This window comes from Chinchilla lanigera, unplaced genomic scaffold, assembly GCF_000276665.1.
Source record: "Chinchilla lanigera isolate Chin_1 unplaced genomic scaffold, ChiLan1.0 scaffold00060, whole genome shotgun sequence".
NCBI lineage: Eukaryota > Metazoa > Chordata > Mammalia > Rodentia > Chinchillidae > Chinchilla > Chinchilla lanigera.
This window is the reverse complement of record NW_004955461.1, coordinates 2,769,420-2,787,531: the sequence shown is the minus strand read 5'-3', so window position 1 is coordinate 2,787,531 and position 18,112 is coordinate 2,769,420. Positions and strand designations below refer to the sequence as shown.

At 51.1% G+C, this 18,112-nt stretch overlaps 1 long non-coding RNA gene across 7 annotated transcripts in view; it reads right to left on the bottom strand.

Annotated features, from left to right (window-relative positions):
- The window catches only part of LOC102004680, a 232,304-nt gene extending 214,198 nt beyond the window's left edge, over window positions 1-18,106 (bottom strand). For 6 of the 7 annotated variants that reach the window (XR_001236575.1, XR_001236576.1, XR_001236579.1 and 3 more), the window contains exon 1: window positions 17,942-18,106. This is a non-coding gene — a long non-coding RNA (uncharacterized LOC102004680). Of the gene's footprint in view, window positions 1-16,766; window positions 16,941-17,941 lie in introns of those variants that run through there. The other variant, XR_001236577.1, reaches the window with a different exon arrangement.
- Window positions 18,107-18,112: the final 6 nt, after the last annotated feature.

Genomic DNA, 18,112 nt, shown 5'->3' with positions numbered 1-18,112 from the left:
AAAAAAAAAAAGACTGCTATATGGGTTGAATGTACTGATTCCATAGGTGGAGATGCTCAGAACAGAGCCCAGTAACAGCCACTTCCAGTGCACTGACATGAGTTGCAGAGTGGGAAGCTCATGGCTCAACCGGAGGGGACCCGGGGAGGGGGGCACTCTTCTGCAGACAGGGCCACAGCCTGGGTCCTGGAGTCCCCAGAGGGGAAGGAAAGCAGAAGCAGTGTGTAAACAGGCTTTACCCACAACAGTGCACCGAAGGTCCCTGCTCACTCGATATGGATTTACTAACCACCATTATCCTCTCCTGCGGCTGGGGGACAGGTTGGATGACAATGACCATCGCTCAGCGAGCCGACCTTGGGGAGGCACTTAACCTACCAAATCTGCTTCCATCCCCAGGGCGGAAGTGAAATATTTAGCAGGAACTAGGAATTTCCTAGCTTTACAGATGAGGAAAGGGGACCTGGATGCAGGCGACATACCTAGGAACCCCTGAGAGCGGTGGGGGAGAACACACAGCTACACAGGGGAGGGGAGGAGGCTGCAGCCAGAGCTTCGCCCACGTTGCTCCCCGCCCCACACATGTGCACAGCCATCTCACCAACTATCAGACTGATCCAAGCCCCAGGCAGAGACCCAGGTTGTAAAAAGCCTAGGCTCTGGGCCCATGCAATAAATAAATGAATAAACCCTGCTGATGAGCAGCCCCTCTCTTGGCATGGGGACCCATCTGCTCTCTCCTCCTGTGATTTGGGCCCCCAGTGTGGGATGGGGGTGCAGTTCAAGAACTAAGCAGCAATTAAATCCTCAGCAGCACCCACAGGGGCCTCCTGGGAGCCCCTTCTATTCTGCTGCTGAACGGCTCGGCCTGGCTGGGGTATGAAGCTCAGGGAGGGCTCACACAGCTCCGTGGGGGATAAGAGGGCTCTGCAGGCAGAAGTGCAGAAGTGCATCCTCAGTGTCTGTCTCTAGGCCCTGGGTTAATGGCTTTGCATGTGCTAGCTCACCAAAATCTCAAAAAACTGTATTTAACCCTTGTTTCACAGATGTGGAAACAGAGGCAGAGGCAAGCGAATTTCACTGTGCAATGATCTAAGTAACAGAATGCAGCACAGTGACTGTGCCCTTCCCATTCCAGAACTGCCCTCCTACCCCTCACACCACAGTGATACCTCTGGATTCTAACGAGCAAGAAGGAGCTGGCCAAGGGGCTGGGGATTCAGCTCAGCGGCACAGTGCCTGCCTGGCAAGTGCAAGGTCATGAGTTCGATTCCCGGGACCAGGAAAAAAAAAAAAAAGAAGGAGCTGGCCAAAGAAGTGTCATCCGCCTTGAGAGGTCTGTGAGCCCATGAAAAACCAAAGCAGCACAAGGTTTCAGCTATGGGCCTCAGAATCTCACTTGCCCTACAAGAATGCCACCATAATAGCCCTGTGGGGCAAGAAGTCAAAAACAAAACCTGCTGAGGATTCCCATCCCCTTGAAGAACAGACATACATGAGCTGTGGTCTGCTCTCACCATGGAAGAGATCACCACACAGCTGAACTGTAAGCAGTATCTCTTCTTTCATATGTATCAACAGTACATAGTGGACTAGAGGCTGACGCTACACCACAGACCCTCACCAATCCTGTGCCACTAAACACCCGCTGTCTTAGTTCTGACTGGGTAATTCATAAAGAAAGAAAGATTTATTCAGATCATGGTTCTGAAGGCCAGGCAGCTGCATCTGCTCAGTCCTCCCTGCTGTGGGGACCACTGTCTGCTGTCGAGTCCCAAGGCAGCGAGAGATTCCAGCAGGTGGGATCTTCCTCCTCTTCTCAGAGAGCCACAGACCCATTAGATGAGGGCCCCACCCTTATGACCTCATCTAACCTTACTGCCTCTCAAAGGGCCCAGTTCCAAATGCTGGGAGTGGATGCAGTTTCTATTCTCTTAATACCTGACAGCGGGATTAAACTCCAGCCTGGGGCTCATGAGGAATCTGAACAGCACTAGCCCCTGGCCTGGTGGAGTGGGCGGCACTACCCTGAGGAGGTCTTTGGAAAATGATGTGATGTGTCAGAATTTCCAGGATGAGGATACAGTGTCCCTCACTAGTCTCTGCCACACACAAGAGGGCTGCCCCTCTCCGCATGTGCAAACTGGGGTGGCAGAGTCATCTGACAGAGCTGGTGGCCCGTGCAGGTGAAGGGCCTGGCACAGTGCCCATCACTCAGGGCTGTCCCAGCCAGCCGTCATGACTGATTGTACTGTGTATCACTCAGAATCGTCACAACCAACCAGATGAGGGACTCAGAATTCATGCCAAGGTGAGAGCCCTCTGTACTGGCAACCTGTCTACCCACCAGCTCTGTCTGCCAGTCCTGTTCAAGAACCACCTCACCTGGAAGGGACCCACAGACCAGGTGACCTCAGCCCTTCTACTCTTGTGAAAACCCACCCAAGATACTTTTCCCTGCAGCCTTCCCTGGTTATCAGTGCTGGCACAGCCCTGTCCATTTGAGGACCACTACCCCTCTCCTCTCCGATGGCCCTGTGCAAAAGCAAATGTCACTGTGCCTTGTCACTTAGATCTAAAACGTCCCCCAAAGTCTCTGTGTTTGGGAGGTGACTGGATCATGGGGGGGTTGTCTTGGCCATTCTCGCATCGATGACACACAAGGCCTGGCACCCACAAGCTAAAGGAGGAGTGGTTCATTCTGGCTCACAGCTCCGGAAGTTTCAGTCCATGGCTGGCTGTTTCAAGTGCAGAAATGGTATAGCAGAAGGGTCTGGGTGGAAGGAAGCTGCTCACATAATGGTAACCAGGAAGCAGACAGCCAAGGAAGGTGCTGGGAAGGCAGATACATCCTTCCTGGTCACACCTCTAGTGACCGGCCTCTTCCAACCAGGCTCTACGTCCTAACAGCAAATCAGCTCTACCATTCCCATAAGTTAGTCACCTTCCAAACACACAGCTTGGAGAGCCATGATAGCTCTAACCCGTAACAGGGTGCTGCACTCCTCGGTGGACTCAGCCAGTGATGAGTCCAGCGCCCGAACGTGCTGTTAGGCGGCGGGACCCGGTGAGAGGTGGTCACTGGACACAGGACCGGGAAGGGTGGACTATGTCCTTCTCCCTGGATCCCCCCATCTCTCTCTGCTTCCTGGCTGCCGTGGGATGAGCAGCTCTTTCCACCAGGCCCTTACACCGTGCTGTCCCGCCTCTGAGCCAGCTGACCACAGCCAGAAACTATAGGCCCAAACAGACCTCTTCTGCTCTAAGTAGCAGGTGTTGGGAATATTGTCGCAGGGTGAAAAAGTGTCTAAGACACCACTCCTGCTCGAGACTCAGAGGGAGGGGCTCAGACGGACCCACAGTACTCATTGGTGCCGTAGCAGCAAGGTCACACGGTCCAGCACGGGAGACACTCAATTAATGTGGGTGGCTGAATTTCACTGCTTGCTTGAGATGTTAACGTGTAATTTAGTTAAAACAAGGAGAGCATCCCTAACCCAAAAACCTGAAGCAGGAGACACTCCAACTCGAAAATGTTTTGGGCCACAAAGGGAAAACTTCACACCATGAAACTTCATTTCATGCACAAGATTATTAAAATAGTATATGAAATTACCTTCTACTTAGGTGTACGAGATTTATGGGAAATATAAACTGGTTTCATGTTGAGACTTGCTTCCCGTCCCTGAGATTACCCAGTACGTATAGGTGAATATCCCAAACCCCGGAAAGATCCAAAACCCAAACATTTATATGAATTCATGCCAGAAAAGTTGTTCAAACTGGTGAATAGGGCTTAGCATCTATATGAGGCCATCTTATTATAACTATTAGTAATACTAAAAAGCATTGTGCTGGATTGTAACTGTCTTAATTTATTATTATTATTATTGGTGCTTCCTCTGTCTTTCTCAAAGGCAAAAACTGGACCTTCCACTGACAATCTAGAGTTCCTCTTCATTATTCTCCCAAGAGCCTCACACTCCAGGCGCAGGCTAAGCTCCTACGGCTTCCCAGCACACAGTACTGAGATCACAGGACGAGAAATGCTGTACAAATTCAGGAAAGCCTCTTCTCAACGGGCTGGCTGATCAGGCTGTTCCTTTAAGCATTTCCCCACGATCACTCCCTGTAAGTAAAGAGCAATCTGAAAATCATAGCTCTTTCCGCGATGAAATCAGCAATAGCTCACAGGCGAGGAGGGCAAGAGTCAGTGAGCTGGCCGGAAACGGGGACTGCTTGGTAACAGCCAACCCACGTATCGGCCCACACATCAGTGAAGCCCTGCACTTACCAGCAGGATACAAAGGACTAGCGTCCTCAAAAAGAAGAAAAAGGAGAAAACAGCCAGCTCATTTTCAGGGAATGGAGAAGGAAGAGGGGAAGGAAAAGAGCTGTCTGGACTCCAGACGTCGCTGGCTTCTCCCAGCACACAGAGCTCATCAGGAAAGGGTCTGAAGAAGCGTTTGGAACAGTATCACATGTTCCCAGGGAAACACCACCCCAGCAGCAGCTGCTGAAACAGGTAGGGGCACTCATTCTGCTGTGTTCCTTCTAATCGGAAATGAAAACACTTCAAATTAGGAGATTGTATATCTAAGTGGTTTCTGTGTTGATTTTTTGCTGACCTTCTGCAGTGCTGGGAGTACAGCCGAAGGCCTCCAGCACCTGCCACTGAGCACCCCCACGCTGCAGGCGGAGCCCTCACAGGGTCTGGTCTGTGGCTCGGGGAAGGGGCAGGGGAACGACCGTCCGGTCCCTGTGCGCTCACACACCGGTCGCTGTCCGCTCACACACAGTGCACCCTTCTATCCTGCCACACTGCTCTGTGATCCGCCACCCACCACTGCTCAGTTTGCTGCCCCTACCAGGAACCCACTGCAGCGACACAGAGCCGTGCGCATGAGCAGCCGAGCCCATCCGCAGGGCGAGTGGAGGGTCAGCTCTCACCTCAGAAAGCAGCTAGGGGGAAAGCGGACCACTTTCTAGAAAAGGTGCGCCCTACACAGCATCGCGAAGCACAAACAGGAGTTTGCTAGAAGTGGGGACAGGGTTGAGTCCCGACCCACTGTCCTGACAACTGGCTTTCTCACAGTGTGCGAAGTGACTGTTAGAAAAGAATCTGCAGCCTCAAATCCCTAGAAGAATCACGTCACCTGAGCCTTCCATTACTCAAGGCATCCTGGCCGGCCCTCATGCAGCCCCAAGTCTGCGGTGGGGTGCACGCAGCAGAAGCACTGGGCCTCATGCTCAGAGGGCAGGTTCCTGTCACAGCTCAGCCACTCAGTCCTGCCCAGTCCACAGTTCTGAACTGCTCACTGGGAGCCAGTCATACAGCAGGTTCTCAGCTGCTAATGCGAAGCCATTAAAAGCTCTTAAGTGCTTGAGTTTCAGGATCCAGTCTGCCTGGTGAAAAGCTCACTCGGCTGAGGGCCAGGGGTACAACAGGATGCCCCCGCCCAGACCAGCCAGGCCGAGGGGCTGCTGGCCCGTGACACAGCCAGTGTCAGGAATCCTCCAGGGACAAGGTCTAGAAACCTCACTCAGGTGACAGCTGCCAGCTGACGTCCATATGCCACAATTATGAATCCTCCTCTTCCTTTCCATCTGCACCCCTGGACTTTTTAAAAAACCTGTTGTTTTTCCTTTTACAGGGAACGAGTATGCAGGGAATGTCTTTCTAATGGGGAAGGCATGTGTGGAATGTCCCGAGTCACCAAAGGGAGTGATACTGCCTTCCCTGCCTGGCCAGGAGGGACTCACAGAGCACAGCCAGGCCACAGCCACCAGCTCCCCCCGTAGCCAGGTCCCAAAGCCCCAGGAGGGCATCCTTTTGGGAAGCCTGGTCCTCCTGGTGTCCTGCAGGGAGGCGTCGGGAGGAGAAGGAGGAGAAGGAGGAAGAGGGGGAGGAAGCTCCATCCCACAGGCCAGTCCACCCCTTGGCCAGCTCGGCAGTGTGGCCTCGCCTCTGGGCTTCTGGGACCCCGCAGGCCGCCGTGCGGTAAGGAGCAGCCCGCCCACTGACAGCAGTGCTCTCCTTTGCAGACATGCAAGCGCCAAGACTGGCTGACATGATCCCACAGGGATCCCAGAAGGCTGCACCAGTGAGTCACGGCTTAACCAGGACCCAGGCTTCGGAACAAACCCAGTCACAAGGAAGGCCGGAAGAGACCTCTGCCCTCTGGAGCCGCCCTCTCATAAATTCTAGCGGACTTTCCACATACAGCACCTTTTCCTTTTCCTATTTGTTTTTGAAAAGAGGAAAAGCCAAGTATCTAACATGAGGGCAGCTGATACAGCCTCGGCCATATTAACTAGAATGTTCTTTAGGAGCTCCAGCTGGTGAGCTCACATTCCACTCCAGTCTCACCCTCATCGCTTCCCCGTCTCCACACCTACTGCCCCAGAATAAAGTCCTGTCTGAGGCAGGGTTGAAAGGCCCTGGCTCTCTCCTCAGGGCCACCAGGGATCTCAAACTTTTCCCTGCAGCTACAGGCCTTTATCTCCAGAATGAACATTGAATTCATCCTCTTTCCTCCTTCCCACTGCTGGAGCTGGCTCCGGCCCCCACAGCCCACTGCTTCAGCGGCCCCCTTTACTCACACCCAGCAAAACAATCTGTGGGGCCAGCGCCCACCCCCTCAGCAGCCCCCAAGACCTGGAAGAGCCCCTGAAGACCTCCTGCTCCGGGCCTCTGCCCACCGCTCTCCCTACCTAGGGCGGCCTTCCCTGAGCGTGTTTTAAAGAACCCAGAACTGACCACGTGAACATCCTGGCATCCGTGCTCCCAGCCACACCCCCATGTACGTTCAGAATGGGTAAGTGATGCGTCCAGACACCTGTATTCTTCCTTTACAAACAGAAAAGATGACATGATGCTAAGTGTGATAAGCCAAGTACAGAAAGGCAAATGCCAACGACCTCACTCACCCATGAACCCGAAAAGAGTGCAGAGGGTGACAGCAGAACTGTGGGTACCAGAGGCTGGGGCGTGGGGGGGGGGCGGTGAGCACGGTGTCCCAGTTAGATAAGGGAGGCAAGTTCGGGTGTCCTACTGCACAGCTGACGTGATTATGGATGGTGACGACTGACAGTATATTTCAAAAAGCTACGAGAAAGGATTGTGAACATCTTTGCCTCAAAAACAATGATAAATGTTTGAGAAAACAGATACGCTTACCTCACTGTGAGCATCACAGAACAGGCAAGGGTTGAAGCATCACAGGTGTCCCTGAGATAAGGACAATCTTAGGCCCATGTTAAAAATTTGCACTAAAGGAAAGGGAAAGCAGACTCCGGCCTCAGCACTGACCCACCCTTTCCCCTCCGCAGATGGTGACAGTGGACTTGATGCGGGCGTTGCGGCCCATCTTCTGAACATACACACTCACCTCGCATGTCCCCCAGCCGATCAGGGCCCGCCCAGCACCCCAGGCCCACCCATGGGGGTGGCACACGCAGCTCCAACCTGGAAACACGGCTGAGCTGGGCCAGAAGCTGGGCCAAGCGGCCCCGGAGGGAATCCACGAGGTGACAGCAGCACTCCAGACCTTGATGACCATGACTATGCTGCCCATGCTGCCTTCCTCACCAGAATGAAGTGCAGCACCCACAAAGAGAGCATTTTCCTCTCACACACCACACCTCCCTACACTTGGGGCTGGCAATGAAATTTGAATCTTTTCACATTCACTGTCCATTTTGCTTTCTTCTTCTGCAGACTGCTTTTCTCGTATCTTTTGCCCATTTTGCTAAAGGGCTGTTGCCTTCTGGGAATTCTCTACACATTTTAGTTACGGGTGGTTTGCAGTGTGCCATACACATCAAAAATGCCTTCCCAGAGTAGGGTGCGGTGGTGCACACCTGTAATCCCAGCACTAGTGAGGCTAACCCAGGAGGATCGTTGCAAGTTCAAGACCAGCCTGGATTAACAAAGTGAGCTCAAGGCCAGCATGAACTGCATGACAAGACCCTGTCTCAAAAAGACAAAAACGAAACAAAACAAAACAAAAAAAAGACAAAAAAAAGCCTTTCAATCCTTTTATTTGCCTTTTGATGCACTGGTTTTACTGCTTAGGTATGCTCTTTTGTTTCTCCTTTCCTTTTTTTTTTTTTTTTGGTTTTTTTCTCCGGTACCGGGAACCGAACTCACGACCTTGCACTTGCCAGGCAGGCGCTTTGCCATTGAGCTAAATCCCCAGCCCCATGTTTCTTCTTTCCTTTTCCTCTACCCTTTGGCAACAGTGAGGACTGAACTCAGGCAGCTCATTTTATTTTTATTTTGAGACAGGCTGGTCTCATACTTAGAATCCTCCTGCCTCAGCCTCCTGAGTGGCTGCATTACTAGTGTATGCCACCACACCCACCTAGCTGTGCTTTTTCCTTTACCACACAGACATATTTATTTCTGTCCTTTCTGTTTGTGCTCTGTCTCTCTGGATACATTTCACCAAGGCTACACCTCCACTAAAATGCCAAGGCCTTCAGCAGGATTCCAGGGTCAAAGCCTTTACCCCGTGTTGAGCATCCTCTTTGTCCCCTTTGTCCTGCTCCTCACTCTTTACTGGTGTGTTATTTTATGCATGCTTTTGCTTCTTGGCTGTCTCCCCACTTGGGATGAGCACCGTGCATAGACCCACGCTTCTACGATCACTGCAGAACACCTCGCCCTGCTCAGCCCCTGGCCCACAACAGGTGGTCCCAAAACATTGCTGAATCCTAGATGAGGGGCAAGAAAAACCCAACACCAGTGAACATTATGGACATAAACGTGTGGGCCACGTAACACGCTGTACACACTAATGACACGTTAATGGATGGATCATGGACAGCAACAAACATCACACCTCTCACCAGAAAACAGCAAATGCAGCCGTGCAGATCTCATAACCACAGTATTTACCTAAAACTCTCAAATGCTTGAGATTTTACAATATAGAAGTCCTAGGACTTGGCCATGCATAGTGGCACTGCCTGTCATTCAGGCATTCTGGGAGGCTGAGGCAGGAGGCTCTCAAGTGGCAGCCCAGCTTGGACAACTTAGTGATTTAGCAAGACTTTGTCTCAAAATTTTAAAAAGGGGTGAAGCACTGGGAATGTAGTTCAATGCAAAAGCCTCAGGTTCATTCCCCAGTACTGAAGGAAAAAAAAAAAGGAAATCCTAGGACTAGAAATTTTTTTTTTTAATTGAAAAATAAAAAACTTGACCTCTATAAACAGCCCATTCTGAGGACAGGCATCCACGTCAGAGGAACCTGGGCAATTCAGGGCTCATTGCTGAGGCATGCAAATCCAAGAAGTTGTTAAGTAAACAGTGAAACTAACTGAACAGAGACACTGTTTACCCAATAAAAATGGCATGAACAAAACACAGGTAATATACAGGAATGCCTAGGAGCTAAGAGTAATAAAGGAAAAGCTAGGTGTGGTGGCACACACCTGTAATCACAGAACTCAGGAAGGCTGAGACAGGAAGATCACAAGTCCAGGCCCAACCTGGGCAACTCAGTAACTTGGTGAGACCTTGTCTCAAAATAAAAAATAAAAAAGGGCTGGGGATGTTGCTCAGTGCAAATGTCCTGGGCTCAATTCCAGTACCACAAAAAATAAAAGTAACATGCATAGCAAAACAAACGCAAAGAGATAACTTACAAAATAGGAAAAAAATTTTGCCAACTATTCTTCGAAGGACTTACATCTAGAATATATAAAGAACTAAAAGAATGAGACCCCCCCCTCAAATTTTAAGATCCAATCAAATATGAGGGAAGTTTATAGATACTTCTTAGATGAACAAATACAAACAGCCAATTCATACATAAAAAATTCTGAACATTGCTGGCCACTGGAGAAATGCAAATTATAACAACACTGGGATTCCATCTCACTCCAGAAAGAATGGTTACAGCAGGAAATCAACCAATCACAAATGCTGTGGGGGAAAAAACTGTTTGTAGGAGTGTAAACTGGTCCAACCACTATGGAAATCAATATGGAGATTCCTCAAAAAATTAAAAATAGAAATTCCATTCAATATAATCATTCCCCTTCTTGGTATCTTCCCAAAAGAATTAAAGACATCATATTACAGTGATACATGCATACCTATGTTTACAGCAGCACAATTTATAATAGCTAACTCATGGAAACAGCCTATATGTCCATCAATGGATGAATGGATATGCCGAGCATAGTGGTGCACACATGTAGTCTCAGCACTCTGGAGACTGAGGCAGGAGGCTGAGGCAGGTGGGTCGCTGACAAGTTTGAGACCAGCCTGGGCTACAAAGTGAGCTCAAGGCCAGCCTGAACTGTATAGTGAGACCCTGTCTCAAAAACAAAAACAACAGATGAATGGATAAAGAAAAAATGTTGGATTTATACACAATGGAGTACTACTGTCCCATAAAGAAGGGTAATTCGGGGTCATTTATAGGAAAATGGGTGCACCTTGAGACCACAGTGTTAACTACAGTAACACAGACACACAACCTTAAATCTTGCATGATTTCTCTTTGATGGACAACTTTACATAATAAAGTACAAAATAAAAGACAGAGAATAGGAAAAGAGAGAAAAAAAAAAAATTATTGTAATCCAGCACAGACAATATATCTAAAAGCATACCTTGACTTAGTACAACTCTTTTACATGTTTTATATGGTCTTTGGCCTATTCATCTGGCTTTTAATCTGTATATATGATAATTAATTTTATAAGTCTTAGAAGATAAATAAGTGAATAAAAGGGTGTGGGGAGGAGCTGAAAGGTGCTGTGTTTGTGTACTCATTTCGCGCAGTGCCGGAAATCATTACGCACTGCACACATGTACTCAGAGTCCAGAAAGTAACAAAAGAAATCAGGACGCCAACAGGCATATCATGATTACAGCTATTTTTTTAAAAAGTTAAACTGATGGCATTCAACTCAAGAATATTCCCCGCAGTGCCAGCAGTCCAAGCCAGGGCCTCACACATGCTAAGCGCACCTTCCACTCCTAAGCTACACCTTGAGCCCTAGAAGTGATATTTGCAATACATCAATCAGTCCTCCAGATTTTTAAGGATAAGTTCATATTTCTTTCACTTGAGAAAAGGAAATTTAAATTCCCCTCCTCACAGTTCTGTCCCCCAGGACCTGCAGCCCCCAGGTCAGGCCCCTCCTCCCCAAATTCGCACACCTGTTTCGCTGTCTTTCTACTCCAAAACCTGGGAAGCAGCTCCTTGTTGAGAATCCTGAAAAGTGCCCCCTCAGCATGCCCCAGTCATATCAGCCTGGTCTCTGAGGTCCAGAAAGTCCTCCAGCCCCTCCTGCCCACCGGTTTCATCCCTCTCCCGCCCGGGAGCTTCCCGAGGTCCGTAGTTTCTTATTCCCTACAGAATTCCCAGTGCCTAGCACTCAGTCCTGAGATTCACTGAAGGCCTACGAGGCCCAGGCGCAGCTCCAGAGCAGCACTGACCTGCGGAAGAATCCTATCCGCCATGAGTAAGCTCTGGTTTCCTAGCAGCCACAATAAAGTTAAAAGAAACAGGTGAAAATATCTTTCAAAATATACTGTGGCACATACCCATAACCCCAGCGCTCTGGGAGGCTGAGGTAGGGTCAGCACAAGTTTAAGGCCAGCCTGGTAACTCAGCAATGCAGTGAAACCCTGTCTCCAAATAAAAAAATTTAAAAGGCCTGGAGATGTAGTTTAGTGAAAAGGTCCTAGGTTCAATCCCCAGTATTGCAATTTAAAAAAGAAAAATTGCACTTGACCCAAGATATCCAAAACATTATCATTTTGATATATAACCTACATTTTTAAATGGATTAATGAAAAGCCAGGTGTGGTAGCAAGTGCCTATAATCCCAGCACACCGTAAACAAGACAGGAGTTTGAGGCCAGCCTGGACTTCATAGCAAGACCCCAGCTCAAAAGGGAAAGACAGGTTAATGTGCTATTTTATATTCTTTTCTTTTCTTTTGTATGAAGTCTTCAAAATCCCACCTGTACGCCTGATGTACAGCTTTCATGTCCGCGGGCTCAATGGCCACCTAGGGCTGGCAGCGCCCTCCCAGAGCACACAGCGGCAGCACTGGGTACTGCTGACAACAGTCCGAAGCCCAGCACCGTGGCCACACCCCTGGCTGACGCCTGGACCAGGCCCCACAGCACTGGCCCCCGGTGCCCTGACTTCCAACCCCATGCAGTCTCATCCCCGTGGCAGCCAGACTGACTGCTCCGAAAGCTGAGTCAGACTGCGTGACTTTCTGCTCAATACCCCTTGGCTGGTCGCCTGTACTGGTAAAGGACAAAAGCTCTGCGGGCTTCCCATAAGGCATGTATTGTGCCACTCTGTGCCCTCCCACTGCCAGCAGCATGAGCCTCCTGGACTGGGCTTCCTCTTCTTGCTGCTCCTCGGGGTCTCCCAGCCCAGCTCCTGCCGTAGACTCCTGCGGCCCCCAGGGCCTGAAACACGCAGCCCCTGCTTACCCTTCAGGACCGCTCCCACCGCACCTTCCCAATGCAGCCTGCCCTGAGGAGCCAACCTCCCTGCCCTCCCTGGCCCTGCGGGCACCAACCTGTTCCCAGAGAACACTATGCCCTCCAACGCACCATCCTCCCTTACTCAGTATGTTTGACACTCCTCATCTGCATTAGCCAACTGTCACCTAGTGCCGAGAATGTGAAACTCTGTCCTTTGTTCCTTTCTACATCTGTAGCACCTGGGGTAGGTGGCACAGAATAGAGATGCAATAAATTCACACCGGACGCCCCAAAGTGAATGAATGAATGAATGCTAGTAGTTTTCAGCCGCCAAAAGCTTAGCATGTAGTGGGAAGAGACAGACAGAGGACAAGCACAGTGTGGAGAAGTAAAACTTAGGAAGGGAAACAGGAGAAAGAGAGGCTGTCCTTTTACCAGACAGCCACCAAAATAAACAAAGACGAACCTGGAGCCTGCCAGTGCCATGGTCCTCACCGCGCACCAGGCCCCCCCCACGGAATACCTGACATCAGAACGCGGAGGTGCCAGCCCCACACCCCACGGGTGCTGGTGCAGCCCTGACCTGCACTGCCTCCACCTCTCCCGGCCCTCGGAGGTCCACACTGCCCAGCCTCGATTAGAGTAGACACTACAGGAGGGTTAGAGTAGACACTACAGGAGGGCAGGGGTCGTCTCCTTGCTCCTTCCGGCTCCATCTCCAGCAGCTATAGTGGTGTCCAGCAGAGAGTAAGCGCTCGGTAAGTCGATGAGTCAAAGGAGCAGCCAGTGTTAGGCTGACACACCAAGAAGACAGAGTCCTGAAGCGTAAACACTGACAACTGCTGCTGTGTCTCCGCAGAAGCTCACTGCCTGCACTTTCCTCCCTGGCAGGAAGAAACCACTGTCCCCAGTTCAGCACAGCGAGCTTCAGCAGCGTGCACGGGCTGCACGACAGGCGCCCTGGGTCCTATACTTCCTGATCCCAGCCGGCGGCGGCCTTTTTGCTTCCTGCTTTCTGGCTTACATCTGCCAGGCTCACTTTCTTTCCGATGCTTGCAAAGAACTGCAGCGAGGTCACTGCCACCTCACGATGTATGGAGCCAGAATGTCACCCGTGCACACTGACATGCAGACAGAAACCGCTGCTGTATGCAGCCACAGGAAGTAATAAAACTCGGTAATCGTGACAGTAATAATATTTGCTCCCTTGTACTGAGTGCTTACTATGATGTAGGGCCTCTGCCAGTCATCTGCTTGGCACCTCTCGTCTCCGAGGCAACCTATAGGGTTGGTGCCTTATCACCCCTCTTCTGCAGCCAAGGAGACCAGGGTGAAGTGACCCCCTGTGATGTCCCCAGACACCTCTGCTGCTCTCTGGCTTTCCTTTTCCCTGCAGACAAGCCCCTCCACTTCCCACCAGGCCAAGCTGTTAAACATGTAACAAGACAACGCCAGCTCCTTGACTTCCTGAAGACCAAGTCGTTTTTGGGAGCTGCTCAATTCAACAAAGACCAGGGCTCTCTGGGTACCAGACGCCTCACCTCGAAGAGTTCACAGTGATGGCATAAAAGCAGGTAAACAGAACAACATCCCCGCACCCCCTCAATCCCCTCAAAAGAGGAAGACAATTCAGAATTCTGGAACTTGAAAATGAAATGAAATCACAGGCTGGAGACCAGCTCGGAAGTACAGAGTGGATGCCGGAGCGTGCAGTGTCCTGGGTTAGATCCCCAGCACAGAAAAGAAACAGAAAGAAGAATGAGACCATCTGACATCATGTATTTAAAAGTCTTGTGTTTTGTAGCCCAATGTTTGTGTTTTCTGTTTCCGAGATGGGGTGTCACTATATTGCCCAGGCCGGTCTTGAACTACTGGACTCAATCAATTCTCCTGCCTCGGTCTACACCTAAACCTCCGGAGAGGCTGGGATTACAGGAGCATGACATGCCACTCAGGGACTGTTTCCATTCTAAACAATAGAGCCCAGGGAGGCCGCCACCATCTTCATCTTGCTTGGAATCTCTTCAGGACTTAGACATCCCAGGACAGAAGTAGGTGCTGTACTCCGAACAGGCAGGGAGCAGGGCAGTGATCCGAGCAAGAGCTTAGTCTCCCATCTGTTGTGCAAGTTGAAAGTAATTAGTCTGGACACAGTCCCAGAATGGGATTGGTCACAGCCCCAACAGGGAGCCACAGCCTTCTGCAAATGATCGGACATCCTCCACCAGGATGGAGCCTTCTGAGTGCTACCCACAGGGGGCACCCGCCTGAGCCCTGAGGGCCCCTGACCCACCATGCTGAACGCTCCCGCTCGGTGACTTCACCCACAGCCTCCCAGCCCTTTGTCTGGTCTCAGCCTGCTTCACTGTGTGGCCAGAGTAAATGGTATTGTCAGGCAAGAGGGTGAGAGTTCTAGCTGTTCCTGAGCTGTGTGGACAGAGGGGCACACCGGGTCTCTAGCTCAGGCCAAGGAGCATCCTTTGCTCATTCTTAACTCCACTACCTGACTTCCAAGAACAGGCCCATCAGTCAGACGGGTCTGGGCCAAGTCCCATCAGCCCTGATGTTGCCAAGCTATGTGACCAGGGTGATATTTTTAACCTCTAAGCCATGTATTCTTCATCTGCAGAATAAAGATAATAAGGATCCTGCTTTGCAGGAGATTCGGTGGGAAATTAAACGAGGTCATATATCTACCAAGTTAGAGCCAAGCCTGGGCCACCACAGCCCTTCAACATCACCACTCATTTTATTCTAAGAGCCACAGCGCAGGCAGAGCACAAAGGATGTGCTTGGCACAACAAAGGATTTCAAGGTTATCAGCCGCACTTCTACTGTTATTATTAATTCTTATTATTGCTCTTATTGGTTCCTCATAGCAGAGACCGAGGTGGCTCCTACCAAACGATTCATTCTGTTGGCAGGCTATGAGTCCTGGAATTTCTGAGACTTTCCGGAAAAGATGTCAGTGCACCCAGCGTGGTGGCACATGCCCCTAATACCAGCACTCTATGGGAGGCTGAGGCAGGAAGACTGAAAGTTGGAGTCCAGCCTGGGCAACTTAATTAAAAACAAAATTTAGGGGCTGGGGATTTAGCTCAGCGGCAAAAGCGCCTGCTTGGCAAGCGCAAGGTCGTGAGTTTGGTTCCCGGTACCGGAGAAAAACCAAAACCAAAAAAAAAATAAAAATAAAAAACAAAATAAAAAACAAAATTTAAAAAGGGTTCCAGTGGAGCTCAGTGCAAAGGCCCTCGGTTCAATCCCGAGTACCACTCCAAAAAAAAAAAAAAAAAAAAGGTCGCTGTCACTGTCAACAGGAGCCTTCACCTGTTCATCTTCTCCAGGGTCTGCTCTGCTCTGTTTTGGGGTCAAGGTCCCCCGGAGACACCGGGTGTCTCAGGGGATGCCCTGCCTGGCCTCTCAATGAGGTCAGAAACTGGCAGCAGGAGAAAGGGACAGTAGGTTCTCCAAGAAGGTCCTGTCCACAACCAACTAGAAAAAATAAATAAATAACAAGCCAGACCATCAGAAAAGCCATTGACATTAACAGCTGGGCGGATCACAGCCACAAGCAGCCCCTGGGCTACCTCTCCAGAGAGCACAGGCCATCCATCAGCAAAGTCCTTGGTGTCCTCAACGGTAGACCTGCCCGTGATGTGAGCACACTCCGGGCCTCACACAAACAGAAGAGGAAGGGTGTCTGTGGCCAGGAGGCCCCTCAGCTGGGCAGTGAGGGGACAGTGTCCATCTCGGGCAGGCAAAGAGCCCCAGACAAGGTACCAACAGGCTCTGGAACCCAGCTGATCTGCCTGCCTACCGTGCAGGGAAAAAAAATTCCCCCAAACCAAGGATTAATTCAGTGGGGATGGTGGAAATTCACCGGATTTTTAGACCAGCAGTCATGCAAACCTAAAACAGCTAAGACTTGACAGCCCTGAGGAACTACCAGCCTCTCCTTCTAGCTCCGTGTCCCTCAAGCCATGGAACAGTGGGGGAGGCGGGCAGTGTAACAGGGAGAAAAAGGAAAATCGCTCAGAAAAAGAAACTGGTGTCTACTTTTCAAAAGAAGCCAGTATATGCAAAATCTTACACTCCAGGCAGGTAACCCAACAAGAAGAGGCGACCACCCCTAATTAGGCAACACAACACCACTGAACGCTGTAGCAAGTTGCTTCCAGGCAGTGCATGAGACCAGCATTACAGCCCACAAGAGAGCCACCAGCCTTTCCATCCCCAGACCCAGAGCGGAATTAGCCCAGACCCGGTGCCAACACCTCAGACCATGAGGCGTCCTCACCTCCAGCACGTATTTCATTTCAAAACCGTGGAGACCAGGCCTTGGAATGGGTTCTGTCTGTCCTTTCGCTCCCCCAAAGGGCTCGCTGCTATAGTAAATCTTCCAGGAAGTTCCACTCTGGGTTCCAAGGATCCATATAACCCCCTGTCTGTGGGGAGAGCTTTAGAAAGACTAGCTGTGACCACAGAATGGTGGCAAGTGAACAAGCCTCAACTTGTCTCTGCCCATATGCAAAATAGGCCTGCAACATCCTATAACTCACAGTTCAGCAGATACAGTCCCTGCGACCTTGGCCCCAGCCACATCACACACACACACACACACACACACACACACACATGCAGCTTCTCCACCTTTCCCGCAGCCTGGACTCAGTGGCACCAATCTGAGTGGGCCAGTGGGTGCTGCCAGCCTCGCTCTGGAAAACACAAGCCCCCAAAAGAAACAAAAACCTTGCTCTCTTGTCCTGAACACCCTCCCAAGTGGTCTTTCTTCTCTAATTTTCTAGGCTGGCCTGCAGTCTGGAGGAAAGAGTGCCCCAAGCCTGCGAACTATCCGGAAAATTCACCATGTGTCCACACACCGGGCACATGCAGCCTCGTGGCTGTGCTTCCTGGAAGTCTCCTCGCAGACCACAAGCCCTGGCACCAACATGAGCGCCCCGAGCCAAGGGAAGGCAAAGCTAATTACATCAACAACCCCTCCAAAAAGAATCACCATCCCGAGGGTGCCGGGGTACCCAGCAAACGCAGAGGCGCAATGCAAAAGCAGAGAAAGTTTCAAAACACAGAGCGACCGAGTTTTGGGAAATCACCTTGGGGCGGGGGGTGGGGGGTGGCGGGGGCACGCTGGTCAAAGGATGGAGCGAGCATCACACGGTTCACAGACCTCTAGTTTCGCAAACGGGGCCTCCAAACCGCATCGGGGGCCCAAATCCGTGGCTGTCGGAGGGGGGGGTCTGTTTTGGGAGATTAGCAGTAAGGGTGTGATCAAGTGCACACATCAAGATCGATCTCCAGGCACGGGCCACGCCGTGGCACCTCTCCCCTCCCCCTCTTGAACGCCCAACTCGCTGCCAGTCTCGAGTCCGGGGCGGGGAAAGTGCCCGGTTAGCCCGCACACCCGGGAACCCGAGGGCCCCTTCCCTCAGCCAGCTACTCCCTGCGCATCCCTACCCGCAAAGCCAAGGCTCCAAGTTTCCAGGACCGCAGTGGACAAAACTGCAACTTGCTGGCGGGTGGATCCAGCCCCGTCTCGCAGGTCGCCGGGCGGCCGACATCCGCTCCGCGCGGAGATCCACTCGCGGCGCCGGCGCGTGCGGCGCGCCCCTGCCCACGGCTCCTCGC